We start from the raw sequence: 13,358 nt of genomic DNA on the forward strand, positions 1-13,358 counted from the left end.
CCATGATTAATCAGTTTAGCAATCAAGGTCTAAGGTCAAGCAAAAAGATTTAAGGGGTAACGAACGTCACCTTTCGGTCCTTAATTCGCCCTAAAACACAAATAGCTTAGCTCTCGCCCTCACTACCGCGTCCTAAAGTATCGCTATGAGTCTCACCCTTTCCAACCTTTCGGTCCATGTCAAGGTTTACTGAGATCTATAGACTAACTGCGTCGACTCAATTAGACTATAACAATTAATTGCAGCGAAAACAACAAAAATCATATTAGCATTATCATAATAAAATCGATTGCTAATCTAATATAATCACGGATCCCCTAATGTCCTAGCAAGGAATTTAGTTACGCATAATAAAGGACCAAAGCATAAAAGAAGAAAAGAGAGAAGGAATTAAGATTAATACCGATAAATAATGATTGCAAGAGTTTAGATCCGGAAAATAAATAAGAATGGAAGACGGAGTTTCCTCCGTTTCCTCGCTATAGGAACAGTGATAAGGCGTGAGAGAGTAAAAGAGGCTTAATTCTGACTTCTCGCCTCTTATTTATACTAAAACTAACTTAAACAAACCTAATTACAAAACGGAATTAAAGCTCACGCGATAACCCCTCTCGATCGAGTCACTAGACCTCTCGATTGAGTACATAAGCTCTCGATCGAGTACATAAGCTCTCGATCGATCAAGATGCAAAAGGAAGGGCTCTCGATCGAGCTCAGCGCGTAACTCTGCTTTGCGCACCAAAGTTCAAATGGCCGCCATTTCTTCGTTACTTGGACAAATAATGCGTGGTTAGTGGCGTTGGAAAGCTAAGAGGATAAGATTTCACCTCCAACTAGAATCACCTTAATAGCTGTTGTATAACTCGAAATATGGTTCTTACAAGCAGGAACTAGCAAATTGAAGCACTCTCTTGGCTCGCCTAACTTCCTTACTCCAATGCGCATCTCAAAATAGCACTTTCCAAGCTCTGACTCAACTCATCTCCTAAATGCATGCGTAGGGACATGTTTTAGGCTTGATTATGATCTTCTCCGGCTCATATTTGCAAATAATACAAAACAAACCAAAGTAGACTATTCGGGGGATATTTGTAGTAAAATTACTACGAAATAAGCATGGAAATGCGTGCTAATATGGCCTAAAAGGTCTATATAAAATGCACCCATCAGAGCTGTCAAAGGGCATTGTGCAATTAACGTCAGTCAAGTTGGGAGTGACGATGCTAGAGCTGGTGATAAAGGAGCGAGGGTGAGAAAAGTTCGAGCATATGTGGATGTGAACTATTCTCCTCCGAATGATTCAAGTTCAAGCTCATGGAAGCTGAAAAGGACGATCAATGTTGCTGAGGTGACATCCTCCAGTTAGGAGCCCTCCGTGGGGCTACTGAATTGCTTGGGGAAGTGAGCGGGGAAATGCCCCGTGTAACACCTTGTAAAAACAATTTTTGAATTTTTCGTTGAATTTCTCTTATTGCTTTTAATTAGGACAATTAGATTTTAGACTTTTTTTTAGCGTAGATTTAAGACTATAGACTGTTACTTCGCGTATTTGATATTTTGGAATATTGTTGTGCGTGTTTCTATGCAGGTTTGGGGAATTTTTACGCAAATTCAAAGGAAGAATGACGAATTAAAGAGCTTACACGAGAAAAAGAGCTCGATCGAGTACTTTTTGTACTCGATCGAGTGAAATGAGGACGATCGAGTGATTCCAGTTCACTCGATCGAGTAAAGCACAAATGAGGAGTTCTCGATCGAGTGAATTTCTACTCGATCGAGTAGATGGATCCATAAAGCACTCGATCGAGTAGTTCTAAACCACTCGATCGAGTGAAAACGCAAGAGGCGCAGGGAGTTTTCCTTTAACTCCTTTATTCTTGATTTCTATTTCATTTTTACTCCTATCTTTCGTCATCCCCTTCCTCTTTTGCGATAAAAAAAATACCAAATCCCCCATTTTTCTTGCTCTAATACCAAATCCGTCACCTACATCTTGTTTCTTGCTAATTAATCATTCAAAGCCCCTTATTTTCCCCTTGATTTGTGCCATTATTCTCGGTTTATTAGTGGGTTTAGGGTTTGCGGTTTTCGATCAAAAAATCGCCAATTTTAGCTTGTTATTTGAAGATTAATTGCAATTTGTAGGTTATTCTCATCAAGTAAGTAATTCCTCCATCCTCATTGCATTTTAATTTCATTTATTTCGAATTTTTATGAGGTAATTTGGATAGGGTTTCGAAATTGCTTGATTAGTCGAATTTTTCGACTTACACTGTCATTGCTTGCCCTTGTCTATCTTGCTTGATGATCAATCCCCTTTCCTCATTGCTTTTACATGTTTAATTCGGACTTTGCGCGAAATTCGCGATTAGGGTTGTTTCAGTCGAATTTTTCGACTATCATACTGGGTTCTCATGCTTTCATGTTTAATTATCTTCAGTTGTTGTCTAATTGTTGCTGTTGATACTTGCTTTCCCGCCCCTATCGCTGTTTACATGCTATGATTCGAAATTTTTGAGGAAAGTTGGGACTTTTGTGATGTAAGTCGAATTTTTCGATTGGTAGGGGAACTGTCATGCTGTTACCAGGCTGATTATCACACTGTTTTCATAGTCTTTCTTATAAAATTCCCCTGCCCTTGGTATACAGGATGGAGTCTAGCTCACTGCCCTCCACTAGCCCGACTTCTAGTCCATCCTTGACTGAGACGGTGGTCCCTGCTGTTACCACCGCCTCCACTTCATTTAGTACCGCAGCACCCGTGTTCCTAATTTCCGCTGCCGGTACCATTTTTACTCCAGCTAGCTCTGCTGCTAGCTCTATTTCGGCTGCCACTTCCGTTACGGCCACCACTACTACTAGCACTGCTGCTAGCCTTTCTTCGTCAGTGGTGGCCACAGCAGCCATAGCTTCTACTCCAGCCGCCGTTTTCACACCTGTGGCGGACTCGCCTGCAGTTGCAGCTACCTTTAGAGCGGCCCTAGTTCCTCACACCGTCACTGCACGGGCTTCTGCTTTGGGTTCTAGAAGTCGGGGCCGAGGTCGTGGACATTACCGTTCTACACCAGCTCCTGCTACCTTTACTTCTGCCGCTCCCTCCACTTCAGCTGCCTCTCCTTCTGGCAGGGTTACGGTCCGAGAGGACACCTCCCTCGACTCTCACCCCGACTATCCGCAAGTAATTTTTATTAACGATGTTCATCGTAAGAGGTTTTATCACCTCCTAGGCTGTGAGTTTGTACCTTCCCGGTTTTTAGATAAACCGGCACTTGAGAGACTCGGCATTTACGAGTCGGTTTGTGAGCTTCTACGGGGCACGGGGATGGCCGGACTTATCACTATGAGCGGTCGTACCTTTCTGGAGCTGAGTCTTGAGTTCCTCAGCTCCTTCACCTTCTCCTCCGGGGCACACGACGCTGCCCCTACTACTTCTTCGGTGTCTTTCCGGTTGTTCAACCGGACCTTTCCGATGACTTTGGAGGAGTTTGGTCGCAGACTTGGCCTTTTCTCTACGGGCGACACTACAGCCCCTAGGAGGGTCATCCGTCAGCATTGGAGAACCTTGGCCCAGACCACCTTTCCCGAGCGAAAGCTCGCACAGGTCCACCTTCCCCCTGCCCGTTACTTTCTTAGGATGATGGGGATGTTGGAGCTGGTGTCCTCCACAAATTAGTGTGATAACATTTGTAAATCTCTTACAGGTTCACAAGGGTATACTTCGTATATTTACTCAGTTGATTAACGTTTACCTGATAATGGTTGGCTTGCTAGAAAGTTTGACGTTATTATCATACAGATGGCGGTGATCAACTGGTCCCTAAAGGTCACACCTATAGGACGTATTTGAGAAATGTGGTTATAGAAATAAAATTACATTGATGCCCAAAATGACTAAAAAGTTAGTCAATGTGTTGATGAGATAATTATTTAATGAAAATTAAATAATATTAAGTTGAGACGAATTAACTGTAAATTCGTAAATTAAATATAATAAGTTATATTTAATTAAATATATATAAGGTTAGTTTGGACGAATTAATCTGTTAATTCGTAGTTAAATATAATCAGTTGTATTTAATATCAACAAGTTGAATGTGTCATAGTGGTAATAGTGAGGGTACACAAGCCAAGAGGTCATGGGTTCGATCCTCACTAGATGACAATTTAACACAATTTATATATTTTTGGAAAGACCAAAATAAGGAAAATACACTCCTTATTTTCGGTCTGTTTGGCCGAAAATTAGGAGGTTATTTCTTTCCTAATTGATTTCGGATTTCGGTCTATATAAAAAGAAAGGTAGAGAATTATTTCTAACCTAATACTTTTTCTGACCTTGCCTCCTCTTTCTCATCACAAGAACACAAAGACAATAAAATTTTACAGAAAATTTCAGATTGATTTCTAGCATAATCAAAGGGCATATCTCAGATCGTCTTGGGTGCAACCAATAGGCGAATACCTACTTTGGTATTGTTCTTAGGCCATATTTGCTAGGACCGGAGGTTAATTCTAAATCTTTTTACTTATGTTTATGTATTTTATTTTATGACCTTAGATCATCTTTATTAAATCGTTATAATACTTCTAATTTAAGGGGAAGTATACAGATTATTTCCCACAAATGGTATCAGAGCACTAGGCTACGATTTTAATCTTGATGATTTTCATAAAAATTGTATGTAAACATAACCTGATTTTCGAAAAAATTAGGGTTTCTTTTTGTGATTCGAAATTTTTATTGTGCCGTTTTTTTCTTTTGTTTGATGATATATAACCAATTTCTATAGATCATATCATTGTTTTAATCGGTTAAAATTATCATATGAAGAATTTGGTAGATTTTGATTTAATGCAGATTAAGTTAAATTACATATAGTATCATCATGTCATTGATATAAGAATTTGTTTTTGCTATATAGTTTTAGCATATACGATTAATCATGTTTGTTAATGTATTTGCTAAATCATATCCTAATAGCAACTTAAACTTTTTCATCATATCTTTGAATTAGGGCATAAGTGCCGCAAAAGAAAAAAAAAGGAAGGGCGTTTTTAGGGTTTACCGAAAAAAAAAAAAAATTTGTTAATTTTTTTTGGTTTTGGTAAACCGAGAAAAAGAAAAGAAAAAAAATTAGGAAAGTTTTTTTTATTGCCTTTTGCCGAAAAAGATGGAGAAAAATTTTTATGGAAAGTTTTTCCTTGTTTTTTTTCCTATTTACCAAATTAAAATAGGAAAGGGGTTGTTTTTTTTTATTTCAGCCGTGACTATTAAAAAAAAAATTTGTTTTTTTTTTATTTTGGCCAATTTGTTATTGTGAATCGGTTCACAATTTAATGATACCGAGTTATTTTAAAGCAGTTTAAAATTTTGACGGATAGAATTCATATTACAAGTTTAATATGGATTGAGTATGAATTAATGTGATTAAATTGCGGAATTGTCACTTAATTCAATTTAAATAGGTGGTTTGGATAAATTAATCAACATAATTAATGTATTGTATTATGTATGTTTAATTTATTTTAGTTGATGCTTTTATTTTTGTTGAATGAATCGAATGAATGAATTTTATTTACGTATTTAATTTTTGCAATCGGCTGTAATTTGTAATACTTAGTGTGGCCTTAGTCAATCATGTTTTCGTAATGAAGGAAACATGATTTTTATGTAATTATGAGATCTCGAATCTCCTTTATTTTAGTTTTGGGTTTTGAAATTAGAATGTAATTAATAGGTCAATTATGTAATTTTAATTATTGTAATTTCAAAGAAGACTAAAGATGAAGATTCAAGCTCACTCCCGCTACATGGATCAAGATGGAACATCAAGACAAGCTTCTCGGGTCCAAGGATGGATTCCAAACTTGTATTTATTGTTCATTTTGATAGGATAGGCCACACTAGGACTTTTCTTGTTTTTTTTTACGTTTTTCATTTTATTGCTTTTCATTCACATGCTAGTAATTGCATCATATTCCGCCTAAAACCAAACCACCTACTACTAAAATGCATGAAAATTGACTCATATAGTTGTATGTTAGTTTTCATGGACATGCAGATGTCACAGTCTATAAGCCATCACTTTAGTTTAAATCATTCTCGCATGCTAGATGATAGTTCACTTAAAATGAATTAAAAATAGTTGATGGGATCTTCCTCTAAAATGGAAATTGAGATTAGTCTTTATAAGGGCAAACATCTATGAATCCCTTCTTCGTCGGTAGGCCTAATATGACCCCTTCTACGTTGGGTAAGTAGTTGTGTTGACTTAGTTTACCTCAACATTGTAGTCCGAAGAGTTTCTCGTGATTATGATGGACTAAAGATAGTATTTACATAAATTTATCGACCAAGAATTCTAACGGTAGAATTAGCTAAAAGGTTAGCTTATCAATTTCTGAGAATTGAGTCTTGGGGTCATTTATATAATTCTTGAGGGAGGTCAATTGTATAAATGTTTTTGAGTCTTCGCGTTATGACATTAGTTCATTAGACTTAAAATAAAAACGATGCATGCTTATTATTTTATTCTTCTTTCGTGATGTAGAACACGCTTATTATCAATAATCTTTGTTACAACAAATGGTGGAAATAACGCAATCCCAATGCCTAGTGCCACACTAGATCGTTCGTCCTGGCTTAAAATGTTCATGGACCAAATGAATCAGTCCACTCGAATGAAGAATGATGGGTCCAATTTTGCGGATCGGGCGGCGGCACTACGGAATGTCGCCATCTTTGACGGTAAGCTCGGGTATTTAAGCCCGAGCCAATACCGGTCAACCCATGCCCAAATGCAGGAGTCAACGAGTCACTCGCTTATAGTGATTTCGTTATGGAAGCGGGTGCGATAAAGAACGTACTCATCTTTGCAATGGAAACCAATTTGCAGAGACGCTTCATTGCCCAAGGTGCAAACAAGATTTTCACCACGCTCACTAACGAATTCTCAAAGGCACCGAGAATCGTTACATATGAGCATACCTGTCGCTTCTTTGATGCGAAACTCCAGAGGTACCTGAGTGGAAGTGGGAATCCATTTCTATGGATTTTATCGTGGGTTTGCCAAAGAGTCAACAGGGTAACAACATGATATGGGTAATAGTGGATCGACTGACGAAGTCAACTCACTTTGTTCCAATGAAAGATACATGGACTAAAGCACAATTAGCTATGGCTTATCGGAAGAATGTGCTTAAGTTACATGGAGTCCTTAGAGACATAGTATCTGACATATATGCGAGGTTTATCTCAAGGTTTTGGAAAGAGTTGCAAGAATCTTTGGGAACAACTTTGAATATGAGTACAACTTTTCATCCTGCGACAGACGGTCAGACTGAGAGAACATTCAAAACCCTTGAGGATATGTTACGAGCTTGTGTGATGGACTTTGGTGGTAGCTGGGAACAGAGGTTGGATTTGATAGAGTTTTCTTACAACAACAGCTACCACACTAGTATTGGCATGGCACCGTTTGAGGCTTTATATGGGAGGAGATGCAGGAGTCCGATTTGTTGGGACGATAGTGCCGAGGCAGTGGTTCTAGGACCAGAGATGGTACATGAGATGGTTGAACGGATTAAGATGATCAGGGAACGGATGAGAGCAGCTCAGGATAGGCAAAAGAGTTACGTAGATCTACATCGCCGGGATATAGAGTTTCAGGTTGGGGATAAGGTTCTTCTGAAAGTGTCTCCTATGCGTGGGGTTATGAGATTTGGGAAGAAGGGCAATCTAAGTCAGAAGTTCATCGGGCCTTATGAGATCTTAGAGCGGGTTGGAGAGGTTGCATATCGTCTGGCTTTACCAGCTGCGTTAGAGAGAGTGCATAATGTGTTTCATGTGTCGCAGCTGCGGAAGTATGTGAGTGACCCATCACATGTGTTAGAGGCAGAGAGCTTAGAGCTAGATGAGTCCTTATCATACCTTGAGGTACCTAAGCAGATTCTTGACCGGAAGGTTAGGAAGACTAGGAGTGGTGAGACAGTTTTGCTTAAGATCCTTTGGTCTAACCACGAGACTGAGGAAGCTACATGGGAGGCAGAGGAGGCCATGAGAGAGCGTTACCCTTTCCTTTTTTATCAGGTATGTATGGTTACGGGGACGTAATCTTGTTTCTTTTAGGGAGGTAGGAGATGATCGCAAAGAGTTTTTAAGAGTTTTATACCTTTTTATGTTGTGTCGGTATGGTTGTTGTCGTGGAGTCGGGTTGAGTTTGAGTTAGTAACATGTTTTATGTTGAGTTTGTTTTGGTTGTTGAGTCGGGAGTGTTGTAGTGTGAGTCTTTTTTTTGTTGTGGTTTGAACTTCGGGGACGAAGTTCTTTTTAAGAAAGGAAGACTGTAATACTACGGATTTATGAGTCTCTGGGTACTCTATCGAGTAGGCATTACTCTATCGAGTAAGGGTGAGTTGCAGTTTAAAATAGTTTCTAACCTGTTGGGTACTCGATCGAGTAACGTAGATACTCGATCGAGTAAGGGAGCACTCGATCGAGTACCTCAGCTACTCGATCGAGTAGCCGGTTTACGGGGGATGTTTTCTCGGGTTTTGTTAATAATGCAATTAAGTATATAATAACTTCCGTCACTTTTCTTTAAACACTTTTAAAACCTAATTACTTTCAAAGAGAGAAATCAAAATACGTTCTTCGCTTCAATCGCATTGTTGGCAAATCCCGGAGCTTGGAAGGTCGGATTTTACCTTTCTTTGTACCGTTGTGATCCTTGCGTCGAGGGTAAGATCTATGTACCGTTTTTATAGCATTTCCTTAAAGTTGGTTAAACCCTAATGATGGGAATTGGGGGTTTTGTTGTACTTTGTGTTTAGTAGTGATTATATGTTTGTATGTTAGGAGGAGGATTCGTAGATGAAGCGTTTTGATATCAGCTGTGAGATCGGCTGACTGTGTTGTGCTTTCCAGGTAGGGTTTCCCTACTCAGTATTAGTCCCATAATGTGTTGTGGTGTTTTGTGGTTGTTGAATATTATCATACTCGTATCGTGACGATTGCTGGATTTGGTTGCTGATAGTAGTTGTGATTGATTGTATCTGTCTGTGTTCTTCGGGGTGCGTCCATGGCTGAGTGGAGTCACTTGCGGGAGTGGCTTCACGCCCATGATTTGCCTTCTGTGGAACCCGCCACAGAAGGGATGTGCACATTAATGGATTTGGGTTTATCGCTCGATGGAGATGAGCAGGGCTTAGGTGGGAACGGCTGCGGTCCCCCAGCTGGCGAGGAGTGACTGTTGCGATGGGCACTCAGCGAGCTACACACTTTAGTGTGTAGTCGGGATTGTGGAGTTGGGTTTGGAGTTCGGAGAATATCTGTGATGATTGATTTGTTTGTTTTTCTTGTATCGTTGGTTTATATAAATTATGTGATTAATCTTGACCCCGTTTAATGTTTTAAAAACTGTGGTGATCCATTCGGGGATGGTGAGCAGTTATTGAGCAGGTATGAGTCGAGTTACTGGGATAGCTGGGATGTGCCACCATCTAATGATAGAAGTCTTCCGCTGTAGCTTAGTAGTTTAATAAACATTTTAGTTAATTCAGTAGACAATTGGTTTTGAGAACATGTATTCGTATTTTGGTTTTGGTTTTGAGATTGTAACCTTTCACTAAAATATTTCTATTTAAATGTTGTTTCGTTATTGTCTATTTGACTATCATTGCCTCGGGTAAGCGAGATGGTAGCATCCTTATACTTGAGTGGTCCTGGTAAGGCACTTGGAGTATGGGGGTGTTACAGTCAGCTCATTTCCCTTGGCAGAACACTGTTCATCAGCCATATTTTCCTTCCTCGGGTCTGATTTCAGCATTTTCGGTCCCTCATATGAACGACCGCTTCTCAAATTGATTAAATTTACCGTCTCATGTGGATTTTTCTCAGTTTGAGACGGTAATTGACCCTGCTTTCGTGTGGATTGATTCGTGGCTAACTGGGCAACTTGAGTTTCAAGTGCCTTAATGGATGCATCTTTCTGTTTATCACTCAGCTGCCACTGCTTTGTAAAAGACTGCAACATAGACTTTAGCTCACCTATTTAACTCACCCCACCGGAAGATGATGCACCATGATTGGGAGGAGGGAAGGAAGGAGGCTTCTGAAAGCCTTGTTGATTCTTATGTGGAGGAACATACAATTGCTGCTTTGGTGCGAAGGAGGGTAGGATTGAGCACATTTTGACTAGTCCACCTCAAATTGGGATGGACTGCCCCTTGGTTGTTGTAATAGGAACCCCCTCCTTGCCTATATTGTTGAAAGGCAAGGACTTGTTCCTTCTCCATAAGACAGCCAACAGCAGTGTGACCATCATTGCTCCCACACCTCTCACATGTAACGGTCTCCCCTCTAGTAAGCATATGGACCGTCTAAGGCTCCCCAGCAGAATGTAGCTCCAACTTGTCAAATCTAGCATTCATGGCTTCCAGCTGAGCCACAACCTGCTTATCGATTGCATGAACTATTCTAATACCATCCCTCGGGTTTCCATACTCAGCACTATGATTCACTGTCTCTTCAATAAGGGCCCATCCCTTATCATCGTCGGTATTTTCCTGGAATCTCCCATTAGATGACGCACCAAGTATGGCTCTGTGGTCATCATACAGCCCATTGTAGAACTGATTAGATATAAACCTTGGGTCAAAACCATGGCAAGGAATAGACCTCACCAATTTCTTGAATCGGGACCACGCCTCATATAAACTCTCATCGGGAGCTTGCTTGAAGCTGGTAATCTTAGCCCTCAGCTGATTGGTGCGCTGTGGAGGGAAATATCTCTTGTAAAAGGCAAGAGGAAGAGACTCCCAATCTGTAACCCCTGCAGCTGTGCGGTCCAAGTCAGTCAGCCACTCCCTGGCTGAGTCAGTTAAAGAGAAAGGGAACAGAACCTCCTTAATCTTGTCTTGAGTTACCCCCTTAGTGGCTGGGATAGTAGAACAGTAGTCTGTAAAGACCTCCATGTGTTTCCTTGGGTCTTCACCTGCCACACCTCTATAAAGATTTCGCTCCACCAGATTGATGTAGGAAGGACGGATGTCAAATGTATTCCCGTCCTCAGTCTGAAGATTGAAACCCTTTGGAATTGAGGATGCTTTAGGCACCGAATGACTGGAAAGCTTTGGCATCTTTACTTGTTGATCGGCAAAAATAGGAATGTCTTCTGCGAAAAGAGAATGATGTAGCTCTGGCTCGAAAGTACTCAAGTTTTCCTTTCGTGATTTTCTCTGCAGACGGAGTCTATGCTTGAATAATCTCTCTGGCTCTGAATCAGCTGAAACTAATTCAAACCTGTTTGACCTGGGCATAAACAACACTGAAAGAAAATAAATAAGAACTGCCCCAAGGAATAAAAATTCCATGAGACGGATAAAATAAACGATACAAAGACAGATAGGGCAATTGCCTCCCCGGCAACGGCGCCAAAATTTGATACGTCTTTCGTGTACCTATCAAAAAAAAACTAACTAAACTAACTATATAGCTAGGGAAGTCAGGTCGATCTCCTCAGGGAGGCAAGATATCTGTAAAAGTCCGTCTATTTGGTCACAAATAGGGGGGGTTGTTTGAATTGTTTTCTAAACTAAAGGTTTAAAGGAAGAGAAGTAGAGAAAAGAGCAGTAAAAGCAAGGAAATAGATTAAACTATCAGATAGAGAGGGATCATGTCAGGAATTCGGTTCACTACGGTAGTCCAGTGACTCAACTGTAAACAGCTTAGACAAACTAATGTGAGACGGATAAGAGAAAGGTCCTTTCGGTCCACTTTCTATCTTAAATTACCACTAACTTAACTTTCATCCTCGTCAGGGTAGTCTACTGTTCATAGCAGGCCTATTTAGTCTAATCTTTCGATCTAGGATTAATTTTAGCCAGATTAAAGGAATGACTCAGAAGCGTGCACTCAACTAAGTCGGTAAAATACAATTAAATTGCTATGGTGACAGGATCTCACAATTAACTCATCTAAACTATTCACTATATCGTCACATTCCTACCGTAGATCCCCTAATCCCAACATGAATTAGATTCAGCTACTCATATTTCTATTAATACCAAAACTAATAACAAATGATGAATCAACAATAAACATAATGAGATGATGAATAAAGTGCATAAAAGTAAATTAGGGCAAAGAGTAAATGAAACTAAACAAGAAATTAAAGTACGCAAAAGAGAGATTATTATTAAGAAAAGAGAAAGGGATTACAATTGTGCGAATCTGGCGTAAAGAACACAAAATCCGAGCAAAACAATCCCGAGAACAAGGTTTCAGTGAATAGGGAAAAGTAACGCAGTCTTTAATATTAGATAAAAGCTAAGTAGTGAATAAAATATGATACTAATGACCTAGCTAATGCGTGGTTAAATAGGAAAATAACTAAGTTTATCGAAATAAAATAACTCACGGGCTAATTAAAGCCCATGACAGCAGAAACCACTTGATCGAGTGGAATAAAACCACTCGATCGAGCAAAACTCAGGACAACCTACTCGATCGAGTAGAATAGTTACTCAACCGAGTAACTCTCATTTCAGCACCTTTGGATCGAGTAGAAAACTACTCGATCGACCAACTGGGACCATAAAAATCACTCGATCGTGTGGTTAAACTACTCGATCGAGTCTTCTGTCTTCAATTCAGCTCAAGTCCATGCCTGACTGCCTCGTAATCCGTGCCTTCACGCTTCCCAATGCAGTATCTCACTCTGGAAAATCCCGTCTCCTCTAAATGCATGCAAAAAGGACAAAGAAGGGTACGATTCCACTACTTTCGCGTTCATTTCTACAAAATGGACAAAACGAACCAAAGTAGCCAATTCGGGGCATAATACTATATAAACAGTACAAAAATGCATAGAAATACGTGCTGAAATAGGCTAAAAAGACTATATAATATGCACGTATCACAAGATATGCGGAAGATGGGGGCTCGCATCCTCGTTCCCTTTTACATATGCCAAAGATGTGATCTTAGACGGTTTCTTACTACTCCAATTGTAAAAGGGATCCGCCTCTAGCCTTATTAATGAGTAAAAGTTGTTAATAAAGGATCCTATTTTACCATGAATTTGTGTAAATCCATCTTACACAAATATATTTGTTTAAATAAAAAATTTATGAAATCAAACCCTTTGATTTAAACTTGCTGTTGATAACCCTTTTAGTCATCATTCAACAATCAATATGTAAATTTTTTTAAAAAAATAATAATAAAAGAATTAATATGTAAATTTGCCTAAACATAAAAATAAAAAAATAACAATCCTGATAGTTTATTAGGATTTATATAGGAGGACGTGAATCAATCAAATAGAAGCCTCATACAATGGTCATGAACAATAATA

This window comes from Silene latifolia, chromosome Y, assembly GCF_048544455.1.
Source record: "Silene latifolia isolate original U9 population chromosome Y, ASM4854445v1, whole genome shotgun sequence".
NCBI lineage: Eukaryota > Viridiplantae > Streptophyta > Magnoliopsida > Caryophyllales > Caryophyllaceae > Silene > Silene latifolia.